This window comes from Schistocerca piceifrons, chromosome 6, assembly GCF_021461385.2.
Source record: "Schistocerca piceifrons isolate TAMUIC-IGC-003096 chromosome 6, iqSchPice1.1, whole genome shotgun sequence".
Lineage (NCBI taxonomy): Eukaryota > Metazoa > Arthropoda > Insecta > Orthoptera > Acrididae > Schistocerca > Schistocerca piceifrons.
The window spans coordinates 545099846-545117697 of record NC_060143.1 but is presented as its reverse complement, the minus strand read 5'-3'; positions in this window follow the sequence as shown (position 1 = coordinate 545117697).

The following is a 17852-nucleotide window of genomic DNA, read 5'->3' as shown; positions in this document are numbered from 1 at the left end:
TGTTTCAGTCATCATAGAGCAGGAAAACTATGTTCTGCTTTGCAGCTTGATGCTGGACACAGAAGCATAAGTCTTACCAGTGCTTCAGCATTAGCAAATAATTCTTAAACTTCTTTTTTCATAGATACCAAAACATCTATAGTGCCTTTCAGGCATTTTATGTTGTACTGTAAATGAAAGAGTTCTAGCTCTATTTTCAAAGACTGGATATTGATTGGGCAAGGAGGTTCCATGTCATGTCCTTTCTTCTCCGACAACACTTTTCCCAAGCAAATGTGTTTCTTCATGCAAGGTTGGCCAAGTATTCAAATCTAAAATCTTGGAAGACCATCTCAATGATTTCAAGCGTTAGAAATTCATGTGGATCTGTGCCCTCGGACAACTACTTAGGAACTTCTTTTTTCCTTGGAAGTTGCAGCTGTTCTAAGCCAAGCTCAGATACGTTCACATTACATTCTTTGTATAAGGAAGAAAACTTTGCATTCATCCTGCGCTTGTTAATGCCCTCAATTACAAATTTAGCTCACGGGTAAAATCCTTGGAAATGCTTGTTCAAGATTTCTAGAAGCTTAATTACTTCTTTTTCCATTGTGAAACCAGCATCAAAAACACTAAGTAGAACAATGGTTCCTTCCTTGTTCATTCAGCATGTTGAGAACCAAAGAATTTTTTTTCAAAATTTCATTCATTTGTGACCACCCATATAGCCGCCATTTTGTAGGTCATAAAGCCATGATCTTGGTGACATTACTGACAGGTCCTTCAGCCGCAGCTCCAATAACAAGAATAAACTTGTCATTTGTATTTGAAAATAGTATGCCTAATTGCTGCTTTCATGGAGTCTTTGACATTTTTGAAATTACGCAGTTTGCTTATACAATATGCCAGAGTTTGCTTGTCAATTATTACTGATTGTGTCCCTTTATGAATCCCACCTACGTTTTCTGCCCCATCACTTATCTGCCCGTGAAGGTTACTTATAGATAAGTGCAATATATTATAGCAATATCACAGATGAGTGCAGCTATGTCTGCTCGACACAAATGAGTTTTATGGAACCCCAAATAACTTTCATGAGGGTCCAAATTTTCATCACACTATCTATACAAAAACTAATTTCTTCATCATCAGGAATGTCCCTTGCGCCATCACAAATCACTGAACAACTCGATTAATTGAGTTAGAGCATTGATAGTTGCAACAGGTAGAAGACGTGTTTGTTGGTGCTGCACGTTTTAGCGATTTTGATCGAGATAAACTAACGCTGTGGTGTTATTCATGTAGAAGAGTGCACAGATTCAGCTAAGTGAAAAATCCGTGCAATAAGCGCGTTTATTTATAACAGCCGACTTATTCCCTTTTGTGACGCTGCATGTACAAGATCTTGTGCTGATTTAAAGTTCTAGATTCCCATATTTTACTGTTAGCGCCGCTTCTGTGTAATCTTTCATTGGTTGTGTCAATACCATTTTGTACTGTGATATATTGTGAAATTTCGAACATTCGAGAGCGCTGCGGTAAACTAGTACTGTTATCATCAATTGTAGGCCTAAACTAAACTGTGTTCTTTTCATAATTTTTGAGAACGGTAGGCCTATCTTCGTTCAAAACAATCGTTCTCTTATTTCATTGTATAATTCCTTGAGAAATAGGTTAGTTAGAGAAGTTTCGGATACTTACAAAACTAAATTTTCGTAAGTTACTGGTACAAGTGCATGTACAATAACATATCCCAAATTTCACTTGCATGGGTGCATTTTAACACGAGCTTGGGAATGGACTTTCCTAATGCACTTGCTAGTGAAATTGCTGCTTTCGCATCGTCTTTCAGTCACTGCTTATGTGCCACCTTTTTCTCCGCAGTTGCATCGTGTGGCAGTTCAGGACACTTGTATGTACCATTTACGGTGACTTCAAGAGCAATGCTCGCAACAGCATCGACACGTGCCATTTCCATTTCACCCAGTGGCAATTTCCAAGAAGGCAAGAATGATTGCCTATCGAAGTCGCTGGGTGCAAACGATACATATCGAACGTGCGACCTTAAATCGATCATGCGACACCGGTGGCGGGCGTTGTGATCGATTACTTGTGATGGTCATTTTTATCTGTTTTCCGTCGCTCCCTTACTTGCTCTAAATTACATACCTTCGCGAATTATTTGTGAGTTGCTAGGGAAACCCAGAAAATTTATGTTGTTACTGAGTGGGATGTCTGGTGTTCTTGACGTTTCTTCGGTGGATTCTCTCACATAGAAGAGTCTAATTCCATGTTTATACATCGTAGAAAATTGTTCTACTTTTTGTCGCAAATATGAAGTACTACCAGACGAGGAAAGAAGGGACTGTGCAGACTGTGGTGGTGCGAAGTGTGTAAAACTCCATAAGAACAGTTTCGATGCTGAAATACCGTTACAATTTCATTGCTGACAGTGCGGAAAACGAACGAGTTTCAGGAAGATTACTTGGTTCGACACTTCCAAATTATCCATCCAGATCACCGTAATGGACTTTCAGATGACGACAACACCGACGTCGAGTAAGGTAAGTCGCCTCCTTTGCAATTAAAAGTATTTTTGTAACGCTCTCCTTATGTCGTTGCTGTAGTGACCAACATAAACATACTCATAACGCCCGCCCGTGTCGCATCGATTTACGATCGCACGTTCGATATTTATCGTTTGGAATCAGGGACTTCGATAGGCAATCATTCTTGGAAATTACCCACCCAGTGTTCAGGTGCTTCGAGTTTTTCTACTTGTATTTTGTAATCGCCAACACCGGCTGCTGTTTTCGTCGAACGCACTAACAACGGAAAAATTCACGTTATTTTAGTCACGAGCGAAAACAATTACTTCGCGGCTGTTCTCACGCTGTTTGTATGCATAACTTCTTAAGATTACTTATTTAAAACTGACTACAAAGTGCATAAGATTTACACACACACACACACACACACACACACACACACACACACACACAATACGTCCGGTTTTGTGACAAAGACGAGGACCCTCGGTTCTGCTGCCCAAAGATTCACTTGTACACATATGACAAAGTTATGAAAAACTCACATTACACAGATATTACAATAAATTTCCTGACTTCAAGCCGTAACTGCTCAGAAATAATGTACCAAGATGCAACAGTTAGGAAAACCAGATTCCGAGATTTTTTGAGCGTCGTAAACGAACAACCATTTTGTCGTTACGAAATATATGGTCATATACCATACTGTTTGACGTGTTTGTCAAGGTCAGATTGTATCTGACGTGTTTGCGAGAAATTCTGACTGACGAAAAGTTTGACAAGATGGCAGACGTTGTTTGTTTGATGTTTTGCAGCATACTATTAGTGGCAAATAGTTTCATTACAATTTTTCACACTGTATCATGTGTTTCCATATCTCTGGAAACTATGATTAAGTATAAAAACAAAATAGCACTGACAAGTGCCAAAATGGTAGAGAAATCACGTTTTACCCAGCCATATAGGCCTATTACGCCTGAAGAAGTTAAGAACAAAATCAACCATATGTAATGCATGGAGATCAATATTTTATGCATACAGTATCATACAAGTAGGAGTGGAATGAAGTAAAGGAAATCGATGTTCTCCGTTTCTTCCATGGATGATGTTCCCATGTTGTGGTATTTTAATGAACTGTCGTTACAGGAGCAAGTAAAAGGGAACAAAATTTCGCAGACTTGTATTCTTTTTCAATGCAAGGGCAACATAACGCTAAACAAGATATAAAGGATTTCGCTATCCATCAGTAGAAAGCTGATGTAATCATCATGTACTAAGCGTAACATTCCCCTCTAACATGTTTTCATGTTTATATTTCTCTTTCATTTTAAACCACTCCCTGTATTACCTTCTTCTTTTCATCTTCTTTAAACACAGTGCCAAAGTCAATGTTAGAAATGCTTTATCCGCATTTGTAGCCATTCCCATTAGTGCCAAAATAAAGAATAGACGAAAAGCACCTGATTCAAAAGTAAGGTTAAATTAGCAAGCTTTATTAGTATATGTACTATTTTGTTTGACACATGTCTTGCTAAATAAGAAAGAACCTGACAGAAAAGTTTGCTCTTTTATCAGGTCTTAACAAGTTTTAAAAAGTTTAATTGTGCATTGGAAGAAAATTGAAACAATCATCAGGTTCTGAGAGTAAAATTCCCCTTAAAAGATTTTCATGGACAAATCACTAATTTTAAGCCATTTGCTGGACCAGAGTTTTGTTTTCTTCTCCTTCTTCAAACACAACGCCAGGACTGTGTTGTGCGTCTTTGTAGCTGTTCTCACTACTGTCAAAATACTCATGAACATGAACAGCATCTACTTCAGACTGAGGTTTAACTGACAAACATAGTTTGAACTTGTACGGGCTTAATTGGCAAATCCATAGCTAATAAGACTGATACTGGAAACACGTTTGATCGTTTATGGAGGCATTAAGGGAAATCACAGTGAGTGGATAATTTCTGTGGACAACAGGCTTTTGCAAAATTTATGGCTGTTTACTTTCCACAATATTCTTACTGCTTGCGTCTGCTGAAAAAAACACATTATTTGCTTTGGGTGCATTGCCCCAGAGTATAATTTCGTAAGACAACATGGAATAAAAACATGCAAAATAAGCCAACACACTTGTTTCTATGAAAGGAAAATTTGCTGGGAAACCTAATAACTTATGAGCAGGGACAGGAAAAAATCGTTTTGATTCATGGTCGCATTCTGTGTTATTTTTTGCCGAATTCGTTGTTATTTTTTCTCAATTTCGGAATTACCTTTATGGCAAATGCGGTGTTATATTTGTGCGAAATTTGGTGTTAGTTTTGATCAGTTTGGCCATCCTGTGATTTTTGCCAATTTGGTGAGTTTTTTTTTTTTTGCTAAATTCGATGTCGCAGGTACTTTTTTTACGTTTCGGTATTATACTTTTTCTTTTTTGGTGTTTGTTTTGTCTTGTTTTGTGGCTTTTTTGTCACTTTCTGTGTTATTTCTTGCCAAATTGAGTGTTACTTTTGACAAACTCGGTGTTATTCTTTTGCCAAACTCAGTGTAATTTCTTGCCATATTCGATGTAAACTTCTGTTAGATTCAGAATTACTTTTCTGCTAAATTCAGTGTTCCTTTTTACCAGAATTGGTCTTTATTATGCATGATTCAGCGTTTCTTTTATCAAATTCGTTGTAATTTTGTGCCATATCCGGTGTTTCTTACCAAGTCCGAAATTTTTTGACAATTTTTGTGCTATTTTTGACGTAATTTCATAGATGATTACGCAGGAAAATAATTGTCATTCTAAAATTATATGAGTACGCGAACTTCAGTCTGAAGGGAAAATGAAGGTAAAAAGAAATTTCAACATTCAATAAATATCAGTTACGAATATTGATACACTGTCCTATTCAAATTTATTACATTTATAATGTGGGAAAATGAAAAGTTTTTCAGTATTTCGTAAATATCTCGCCAAATTCCCGTTATTTTGCTAAAAACCATCGATTTCGCGTTATCGTTTTTGTAAAACATTTCTGTCCCTATTTATGAGACATAATCGCTACCCTTGCCTCCAGGAAACACATGTAAAAGTTAAAGGGACACACTAAATACTACCTAGCTTTCCGAGCTAATAGTTCATTTCTTGGGAAGGATAGAGACATACCTTGAGGATAGTTAAAATGGAACGATAGCCCACTTAGACACCATTATCTAGTGTAATATTTGCCTTTTTCCACCAACTCTTCCTCATACTTCTTGATTATTAACTCCTTCTGTTCATTTTTTCTTCTCAATACTCCCTCCATATTCACTTCTCAAAGGACGCAGTCATTTTTCATCTTCCTTCCTTAATGTATACTCCTCATAAAATATTTAACAGGTCTTTCTCTCAGTGGTCTGTTTAGTTCTTCGCAAAGTAGCTTCTTTCTCCTGCAGAATGGCTGCTTAGCCACTGAAATTCTAGACTGAATTTCTTGGATTTATAACACATCCTCCTTTATTAAGATGTACTTGTTCAGTTGTGCCCTATCCTAAAGTTAAGGTTGTCTCATTTTTCGTGTGTGTCGACATACAAATATACCATTTTTGATAAAGGGAGTCCAGGTGGTCAGATGTGGCCTTGTAGAAGTAATCATTCCAGCATTTTCGTGAAGAAAACCATGGAACATCTAGGCCAGGATGGCCAGGCAGCTGCATCATGCTCCATCCCCTCCAATTTGAGGTTGGCGCCTTAACAAATGCACTACATCATGTGGCTGTATCTAATATACAAGTAGGGTAAGTTTAAGGCCCAAGTGACACAAATCGTCACCTTGGGGTGCCAAGCTGAAAGGCTTGTTTTGTATGCAATGTGAATCACAATTAGTAGCAAAAATTGGCACATGAAAGTATACAAGGGAAAGGGAATGGGGGCTCCATATGATAAGTCACTTGTGTGGAGAAGTGCTCCTGAACCAGGAACAAGTACATGTCTTAAGTTTGTACATACTTGGAACAAGTCGGCTCAATAACATGAAAAATAAGTATACAGTCTTCATTTGAATCTATCACTGCACACACAATACTAGGTTGCAGCTGACGTTAAAACTATGACTTATATCATCATTTCTTCTCTTCTGCCTGTCTGACAAAAAAGAAAGAACTGTCAATATTCCCTCATGGTGGGTGACATGTTTAATTTGAAAAAAAATAGAGAGACATTAATTTCATCCAGTACTGATCCCGAGTGATATTTTCTTGTAAAAAACGTTATATTGTTATTATGTTTTATGTCTATATACACTTAGATTTTCCCAAAAAATCCGACTGCTGTCAATTTTGGGTTTTAGCCCACTCTCTGCACCTAGTATTATATGAGCACCACTGATTTTTGGGAATGAATTTGTTGTGAATGTTTCAGCAGTTTATCACTTTTTGGATGACAGTTCAACGGTTTTATGCTACAACTTCTGTGTCTCCCATAGCAGGTGTGATCAATAGTTTTAGCTCAGAGGCCACTTTGTGAAAGCAGGGGCTAGGGGAGGGCCACTCCTTTTAAAATGATTTACATTTCAGAAGAGGTATAAAACGTCACATAAAAATTCTGGCTGTCCTGGTGGGCTGCACAAGAACCAGTAGCAGGTCGCAAGCAGTCCCCCATGCTGCTAATTGCCCATATCTCTCCTATAGTTGTTATTATCTGCATTGGATGAAGAGTCAATTACGGCTAAAAAACATCCTGTGTGCACTCCACACACAGGTAGCCACCTGGGTAACAGTCTTTGATCTGTAGAATGTATTAGTGGGATCCTACAGTTTTTAACTCCATGTCATAAGGCTAGGGAGTCATCACATAGCATGTAACAGAACCTTGAAGACCCTAGTTCCATCCTTCCACTCAGCTCAAACCAGAGAGCCCCAATCAGTTCGTGATCAATGGTGCAGATGTTTTCAATAGATCCCTCTATCTGTTTATCCCAGAATTTTTTTCTTCTGCACAGCAGTATTCTGTTTCTCAGCCACCTGAACCAAGCCTCCTTCACCTGCTTGAAGAAAAAGAAGGTAAGCTAGAACTTGCTGGTATGGCAATCTGAGTTGCTATTGGTCCTTTGTAAAACACAGTATTGAGTCTGAAGGAATATAAAGCCTCCCCCCTCCCCCCACACACACAACCATCTTCAGTCTTTGACAGTGCCTAATTGTGTCTGTGTGACTCTCACAATATGAAATGGCCAGCCAGTAGCGATGCCAGTGGCAGTGGTGATGGGAAACGGCCCAGCTTGGGGCAGTTATGATGTAAGATATTATAAAAAATAAGAGTTCAAATTGTGACAGTTATAAAATGTAGCAAGGTATTCAGATTTTTCGAGATTGTGATACATTTTCGTGACAAGTGGTTACCGAAGTTCTTTTTCTTGCTATTTTAGCTTTCATTCCCGAAATGCTGGCTGAATTAGTGTGTCAGCTGGAAGGTGAAAGTTGCCAGGAGGCTGAAGAGGTTGTGCTACCATCATGTAAATACATCCCTAAATTCTGCATGGTAGTTTGCATATTTGGAAAACAGTTCCTGATGTATTCAAATCGTAATAAGTGTTTATACAATTTTTGATGTCACTGTTGTAGCATGAGAGCTGCAGCTGACCAATCCTGAGTGGCTGCTGGAGACCGAAATGCAGATAAAATGTGAGTACTTTTGTAATATATTGCTGTTAGATTTTTTTTTTTTATCGTATACATTTGTGTTGGGTATATCTTCTTCATTGTTGTAGATGTTGCTATGGAGCAAGAGGAAAATGAGAATCTAGCAGGGGTATGCATCGAGAATGATCACCAGGAGTCATCACTTACATCTGGTATGAACTTTTTATATTTTCGTTGTTATGTATAATCAGTATCTCACTGCAAGCAAATTCAGCATAGGTTTCTTTTGTTGTTGTTTCTTATAACCAGTATCTTGTTGTAGACATTTCTGTGAGATGGATCAGTGGCTCCACAACAACAATTCCAGCGATGGTGAAATATAAGTGGTTGCATGAGATGGCGCCTGCTGAAAGGCAGTGCCTTCTCGCCCTTTTTGGATGAGGAGGAGGTAATATTTGATTGGGTAGGAGAACTAGCAGAAAGATCGACTGAACTGCTCATTCCTGGGATCCAGAGTATAAAACCTGGTTGTAATGCACCATTGTCATTATAGTATATAATTATTGTTCTGGGTGCAGATGTACTTAAATGTTGTTATTTGTTTACAGCATATATTTAAAAAATCTTGAGCATTGTGCTTAATTTTTTCCATTATTCGTATGTTACAGAGGTGCCACCAACACCACCATCACAACAGCTTGCTGTCGCATGGGCACCTAGAGCAGTGGTTGTGGGGGCAGGCATCAAACATGTACCAAGCGAGGTTCACTGCCATGCAAAGTGCTGCTCGTGACTGTGCAAGAGGCAGCTGAAACAGCTGTGGTTGCTGTAGTTCTGCCCCCTACACTATCACATACCCTCTGGCGTCTGAGTGTGGTTCAGTCGAAGCAACGATCTCCCACCCCACAGGTGGACGATGGCTTCAGCATGCAGCAGCCTCTACCCGCCCCACCAGCTGGATGTTCCCTCAGGAGCTCGCTGCCACCTTATCCTCCTGCTCCGGCTCCAACTGTTCACCCTCGCTGGTAGCAAAAGATATGTGTGCCTTGGCACATATACCTCACCCAAGAAGCCACCCCTTCCCCAACACCATCAACCACCAGGTGGGTGCAGTTGTCTCCCAGTTGTAGTGTTAATGATAATGAACCTGTGGCTAGCTAGCGCTAGTGCTCCCTCCCACCCTGATAGTGAAGGACAACAGATTAGCAGAGTCATGATCCCTCTAGAATACTCAGGGGTTGACAGGGGCTTTGAGGGCTGTACCTCATTCACCAGAATTGAGAATCCAGCCGGAGGGTATTGCAATATAGTCAGGTTTCTAGAAGCATGCATCACAGTGCTGGAGGCAGAGCTCCTCAGCACCCTAGATGGGCCAAGATTTAATGCCATTGAATGTAACATAGTATTCTGCTGTGAGTTGGCTCACTCTTCCATATACCAGGGTGCTGCTGAGGAGAAAAGCCTGCTCTCTAGAGAAGTATATTTCTTTCTTGAAATGAACGACGCCAAATATTACATTCCGCTTCCTTGATACACTACGTTCTATACAGGCACGACTCCATTAACTCGTTAAAACTCTACCTCAGGAGGATATGCGTATCACCCAATCTGTGTACCTCAATGAGGAAAAGTTTCAGCTAGTGGCTAGGAAAGGAACTTCCTCCAAAGAGTATCTGGATACTAAGGTGAAATGCGACGAAACCAGCCTACCCAAATATCTGCATTTACCAGTACTCTTACAGGCGATGCCATAACTAGTGCAGATTATGAGCACACCATGAATGTCTTTCAGCAATTCAACATTCCAAATTTGGGTGAATATGCAAGATTAAACATGGACACCGATGTGCACTTGCTTATGGATGTTTTTGAAAAGTACTCTCTGGACCCCACTGTTTAATGCATAGAATCTGGGTAGTTCAGAGATATGATGAACAAGAAAGTGAGGCGCAGCATCGAACTTTTGACTGACACTGATATGCCTATTTTCTTTGAGCACAGGATCTGTAGGGGACTTTTCCAGTGTGTCCATAGATACGCCAAGGCAAAAAATCCACGTTTGGGTGCAGGATTCAATGCATCCCTCAATTAAAGCTATATTCTATATTTGGATGTGAATAACTTATATGGACATGCCATGATGCAACCACTGCCAATTGGTGGGTTTCAATGGGTGCCCAAATCGAATTAGAAGGATTAGGTGGAAAAATATGGGTCTGGCAGCTGATTCTGATGTAGGGTATGTGGTGGAGGCAGACCTCAAATACCGTGTTGTTATGCATGAAATGACAAATGACTTGCTATTATGTCAGGAGCAACAAATTCTGCGAGGAAGCACTATACCTAAACTGACGACCAATACTGGACACAAGCAGAGGTACATTATTCATTATTGTAACCTCCAGCAGTGCCTCAGCTTATGGATGGAGCTAGGTAGAATCACCTGGACAATCTCCTTCATCAGTCCCCCTAGTTGAAGGAGTATATTGAATTCAATACCGGAAAGAGGATGTGTGTGACTAGTGATTTCCAAAAAGATTTTCATAAATTAATGAATAATTCCCTTTTCGGCAAAACCATGCAGAATGTAAGAAATGAACACGATATTTAGATTAGCACTGAATAAGAGGGGCCTTGGGACCTAAGAAACTACATCACAAGACCAAACTTTAAACAGGTCATTATTTTTAATGAGAACTTTGTTGCTGTGGAGATGTCGAAGGTTTTGGTAGATTTTACAAAAAACCTATATATTTGGATATGTGTATACTGGACATCTCCAAACTCCACATGTACCGCTTCCACTACCAGTTTGATAAAATTCATTTTGTGGAACCAAAGTTACTTTATATGGATACAGACAGCTTCAGCTATTGGGTGAAGAACTGCAATCCACACGAAGTAATGAACTCGACACTTCAGGATATGCAATCGATAATTCTTATCGTACTGTTCCTCAGAACAAGAAGGTTATGGCATAATGAAAGATGAGGCAGATGGATTGCTGACTGTGGAGTTATTGGGTCTAAGATCCAAAATTTAATCATATCGAGATGGGGCCACCCAGAGGGAAGCTAAGGATGTGTGACATGTGATATTACATGTCCTCATGGTCGAAGATTACATACAGTGCCTGTATGGTGGTGTTGACGATACTCTGTCACAACCTCCAAATTTGGTACAGCATAGTAGTATTCGATCACGAGGTCGTGAGGTGTAAACTGTGCTGCAATCTAAAGTCAGATTGTCACCTCATGACGATGAGAGAGCCATTTGTGACGACAGGATCGAAACCCTCCTGTACTCACACTATTTGCATGAAGCATGAGAGAAGGAGTGGGGGATTCTGAGAGCATGAATAAGAGAGAGTGACTGGCTGAGTGAGAGCTTGTGCTGAATAGTTTCATAGTGCAAATATTGTATGTGTGTGATGTATGATGTGCCTGCATCTGTGATTGCTTATGTGTCTGTGTATATGCTTGTGAGTGCGTTTGAGTGTGGGTGCCTGTGAAAATATGTATGCCTGTTTTTAAACACATTATTTTTTTCTTAATAAGTAGCATACTACATATGCATGAATACACAAGCACCTTGTGCTGGAAAAAATATTATAAAAGTCATAAAAAGAGTTAAAAATACGCAATTTTTATATGAAAGTATAAAAATTGGAGTAAAACCATCAAAAAAGTTTAGGAATTGTAAATGGAGAAAAAAATAGTTTACCATATTTTTCTTTCTTTTGCACTTCATGTATATATGTGATTGTGTGAGTGCATGTGTAAATAGAATATTTTTTGAGTTTCACCTAATGTTAGCTGTCTAAGTCATACTAGTTTTAAGTGTGAGTTCCACCCAGTCCTTTTTAGTGCAGCTGTTTGGGATGGACAGTTTTGGCCCATCCACTTCATTGTTTTATTTATTTATTTCAGCTGATTTAGGTGGAAAATTTTTTAGATCCACCCAGTTCAATGTATAAATTAAGTCTTGTGTGGGATTTCATTTGTAATAGTAACAGTATTAGTATAAGAGAAACTGTAGCTCTGAAATAGCTGTAATCAGTATTGCAATGTAAAGTAAATATTTTTTCAGCCAGTACTATTATTTTAAAACCAAGAACTGTGAATAAAAAATTTCAAATAGTAACTAGAACTGCGAACTTAAAAGCAATATTACTTTGTGTATTGTAAAAACAACAAGATTTGTGGATGTTAAGCTGTCTTGCTACTGTGAATATTTATGTCTGCATAAAAAATTGTTATTTGTTACCCTTACAAATGTACATATAGGCTGTGCAAGATGCACAAGGTATTAGTTTGAAGCAAGAGGGAGGTGACATTTAAGATGGAGGAAAACAAAATATATGGAATGATTGCATGGGATTTCACCCATCGTGCTGCATGTGTAGGATTTTGGGAACAGGCAGAGCGTGATTGTGTACACTTCCAAAGACATATGGCAAACATGTCTGAAATTATATCACCTGTTCTTGAACAAAGCCACACACGTAGGGTCTGGGCAATGCTACATATTATCTGCAACTGAGTGTAAAGAAAGAAAAACATAGTACATGAGGTAAAAAATTCATTTATTTTCATTAATCCAACTTAAAAGTAATCAATTATCAAAATGACAGTCACAATCGCATTATTTATTTTGCCGCCAAACGGTTTCAACCTGCAATGAGATCATCTTCAGGGCAATTTACACCATTTGGTCGCTCGCTGGAGTCGTCACCCTGCCTGTGCACGGTTGGCATAGTTACCAACCGTGCACAGGGAGGGTGACGACTCCAGCGATCGACCAAATGGTGTAAATTGCCCTGAAGAGGATCCCATTGCAGGTTGAAACCGTTTGGCGGCAAAATAAATAATGCGATTGTGACTGTAATTTTGAATAATTGATTATAAGTAAATTAATCGCTGTTTATCTCCATATAACTATGTTGTCTAAAAACAACTTAAAAGTAATTTTACATTTTCATAAGCAGACACAACACTATTTTCACATATCTTCTTCTTCCGCTGATGGAATGGATAGCAAGGCAACCATAGAATTCCAGATCTTGAACAGATAAAAAGTTGAAGATTCATTGCAATCATGTGATCTTTTCCTCGTCTTTGACATGGATGATGGTATCAGGATGATCGAATACTAAAAATGTGACATAATTTCTTTATAAGGTATACCCGGATCGTCCCACTGAAGTCCATGGAAGAAACATGTTAACCACTTTGCACTCCTTCATGTTTTAGCACAATTCGCATCCTTGAAAGGCCTCAGTGATGCATTTCTTCCTGAGAATAACTCTATTGTACTGGCATCTTCTTTGTTTGCTATGAATGTAAAATCTTTAAATACGAATTGCCTGTACTCATCATCAGAGAAACCTTGAATGTCAGCAGTGACATTCATACTCCAAGTTATCATGCCCTGGGTGAGACACAACTCTTGGTAATTTGTACAGACACTGCACAACACCAGTAAGTGGGAAATAGTTAATCACACCTTCATGTAGAGGTAAAGTATATGCAGCAGTGTATTCTGGGAAACTGGATGAAGATTCAAATTCGATTTGTTCATCTATTGGTCCCGATTTTAGTATCTCAATCATGTTAGAACGATCTGTTGTAATGTTTGGTGCCAGCTCCTTGAATTTCCATGGATTGAGTAGGTATCCTTCTTCTTCAACACCATCATAGTTAGAAGCACAGAACCGTGCATACATGTCATACGCTAGACAGAAGCACAGAATCGTGCATACATGTCATATGCTAGACTGTATACATTTTTGTCCCACTGTAGTAGTAAATTCTGAATTCAAGTAGATTCTGACTTTAGTTAAATTACATTTGTCAAATATGGTGGAATCATGTGCTAACTTTCCCCTTCTATTGGTCTGAAATGAAAATATGATGAATATCAGTGTTTCCAGCTGCATGGGGGTTTTAGTAGCCCATGCTTATCTGCTCGCCGTCGGTAGCTTTGGATACTCAAAAACTTCTCATGAGCAGAAAGTTAATGGCAGAAATATGTCAGTATCCAGAACTTCTAAAAGCTTCAAACGCCCCTCGTCTGCCACAGTGATGTGCGGCATTTTGCATATAATTTTATTCATGATAATCTGATTCACCTCTTGAGCTTCTTGAATGTATGAGTTGCTATCCATTGCACTCCACATCAGAATAAGTTCCGTTTAGCATTCATAATAATTCTCTGCATGTCCTCAAAGTGCCCCATAAGCACTTTTAAAGGTATTCATGCAGTAAATCGACGGTATTCTTCTGCTGTTCTGGTCACAGGCTCATCTATGAACCATCCTGCATTTTCTAAACCATTCAAATCCGAGGATGATGGTGAGACATATGATTTAAGGGTTGATGCCATGCCAACTTTACATGTATGACCAATGTCTACCCCATTAAGTTCATATCGTATTTCCTAGAACAGAAATGCCAAAGCATTACTTGTAATCTTTGATCCCACTGTATGACTACTATCTTTTTTCTTAAATGATCCATCCAAATGTATGAAACTCTCAATGGAAGAGTTAAAGTCTCTTGGTGCTGGATGACAATCCTAATTTCATCATTCAAGTCAAATGTTGTTGAAGCATAAGGTTTGTGTGAGAAATATTCCTGGCATACGATTCGCTCATCATATTCCACTTGGTGAGATACATTGAGCGATATCGCTCGTGTTATCGCCTTGCGGCTCTGCTGTGAAGTGCTGTGCTGTGCATTGTGTGTGCTGGATTTATACCGTATGACTATCATGTTTTAGATGTAGTCGTACACTGATTTTCTCACCATGAAAGTGAAAAAGTTGGTTGTTCTGGTCCACAATATGCAGCTCCAGGTAGTCCAATGTCTGAACTGTCACTGGAAGGTATACAACATTGGTAGGAGTCCCAACAATCTTATAACTGTTCAAAATGATGGAAAGAATCCGTAAACTAAATGAATCAGTCTATCATTGAGATACGAGTTTGTTGCAATGTTACACTCAACACAGATTGTACTGACAGGGAAAATATTCACTGTCTGATCACACTTGTAAAATTTACTGGGATATACCTTCAAAACCCGTCCCTTTGTGAAACCCACTAGTGGGCCTATTGAATCTTTCTGCTTAAAGTCTATCGATGCATTCACCGTCCTTATTTCAGATTTAAGTGTACTGATGTTTGCACAGATCTCAATCCCTTCTCCAGACTGTTTTAAAACTTCAGTCAAGTTGTGAATATCCAGGTTCAATTTGCACAATTTCGTTCTTACCATTAATTTCCAGATGCCGTTTACTGTTAGCCTCTGCAATATTTGGAATTGTGTTGTGTGTCTAGAGTCCCATCAGTGTTATACTACAACCTCAAATGCCTAAATCAATTCGTGGGAAGTAATTCTCATGTAATACAGAGATCATTCTTTTAATGTCAGAGTGTATGATGTTTCATCTAAACATCAACTGGTGAATGGATGGTTAATGCCCATCCTTATATATCATTCATAAATGTCAGGAGGAACGTAACGCATAGATGACCATACAGGAATGTATTAAAGTGTTCTTCTGGGGGTTGCAGATCGCCAAATGAGTCGAAGTAGTAGACGTTATTTGCATTTATTTTTTTACCATATGCTGCCCAGTGAGTACCACGTCCTCCTGTTACATCTAGATTCACAATTCCGCATTCCCCAGATTTCCATATAGTCTTTGGTAATGCATTCCACATAAACACCGCTTGGAATCTCGGAATGTTGCATTTCTTCTTAAAAAACTCAATCAGATCTGTATGTGTAAGCGCCCTGTCTGGTAGGACTGCTAGTGGGCTTTTTATGTTTATGATTTCTTGTATGGTTTCAAGTATAGCCCTTTTCCGAAGGCTGCTGTCTCCAACATGGGTTATGTCTTTGTGCCTCTTGCAGTTGCTCCTGAGTGTTTTGTGACATTCTTGAGCATCCCGGCAATAGCAGTAGCACCCCCAGCCAGTGAACTCATCGCTGAGGGACCAGCTAGGGCAGAAACGAGAAAGGGAATGTTTCCATCCGACGTCTTGGGTATTGGTAGAACCCTGGGTAGTTTAATCGATCTTCTTTTTCTTGCTCCTTTCTGCTGCACATTTAGCTGCATACATCGCTATAATGGCGCAGTTTTTCATGCACCCTTTGGTTGTCAGCTACTTCCTTAGCACCCTATGTGCAGCGGTCATAACTTGGCTGAACTTCTTCACACCGTAGCCCAACTTAACTTTACCATTAATAGTTTTTCCACCTGCAAATGCTGCAATGCGTTTACCTATACAAATATCCCTTCTCACATGTATTGCCTTAGTTTTATCAGCTACAATATGATGAGAAGTGTGACGATCTTTATTTGTTGTGTCTCCGATGTCGTGTTCCACACACGCTTCCTCGAGCAGATTTATTCTCTTGTCAACGCGAGCCAATCGTTTTTGAAGTTTTATTCCAGGTACACCGTAGTTATATCCAGGATTGTGCGATTCGACTGGTAGTTTGTCGAGAATAGCGCCTCCTCCTCTAATGCATCTCCTATCATGCGTGTTATGCTACTGAGGTGGATGTGGTCTCCACTCCCTGTTATATAGCAGATCGTCAGCATCGATCCAGTGTTTTGTGATGCGGGAAAACCAAGCCATTTAACTAATTAATGCTCTATTCTCTTGACACTGTATGTATGACCCTCTGTACGAGATTACGCATCTGGTTACGAACTCTTCTGCAACTCTTGTGCGTAAAAGAATTGTGCAATCTCAGTACCGCTGCTGTCCTTTAAGAGGTAGGTTCTAGGATTCGTTCTTCGCACTTTGAAAACTGTGATTATCTCGGTTGACCAGATTGGCATTTATGACTTTTCAAACACATGCGTGACATCCTTCCCTGTTTCCACTTTCACGCGTAATGCCCAATAAAATTTAGAATAAGTATCATTTACCATTAAGATATATTTGAATCCGTTATTCACATGTGAATATTCCCTCATGTTGAGAAGATGCTCCTGCGACAGGTCGTCCAAAACTTTAATCATAACATATCTTCGAGGATATGTTTTGCGTGCTGGTTTGTGCAGTTCTCGAACTACAGTCTCCATGCTTACTCGATAATGTCTCTCTGTGCTCAGATGTTACTGAAACAATTTCATTCGAATGACCTATATTACCAGCGGCAGCTGATGCCATGAGCAGTCGTAGCCAATCTATTGGCTCATTGGGGCGTCGTAATATATGTACTGTGGGAGTCGATTGCTTAATCTTTCATGCTGAGTGCTAATACCGTCACTCCTGCTATTTTTTTCATCATCAAATACAGGTTTTATAATGGATTTGTATTTCGCATTGCTTCAGCTTTTTGCATTCTTATGCAAATCAGTCAGAAGCAATATTTCACGATACATTTACAGATTATTAGGTGAATAATTTACAGTTTTTGTGGATGTTAGGAAAATAAGGTTTAGTAGACCGGGCGTTCTTTGAAACTATCTACCGGCGATCTTTATTGTGTTCTCAGTTCAAGCTATAGGCTGCGTGCCCAACATGTATGGATTTTTACCACTGACATCGAATGTTTTTTCTATCCTAGCATCACTGCGATGGGTAATGAAATCGGCAATAGCGTTATCGTCGTCAATGTGGAATTCATCGAGACATTGAGTAACTGATTAAAAGTTTCTATAGGGTTTGCTCTCGCTTCAAATGCCCTAACCTCAGCAACC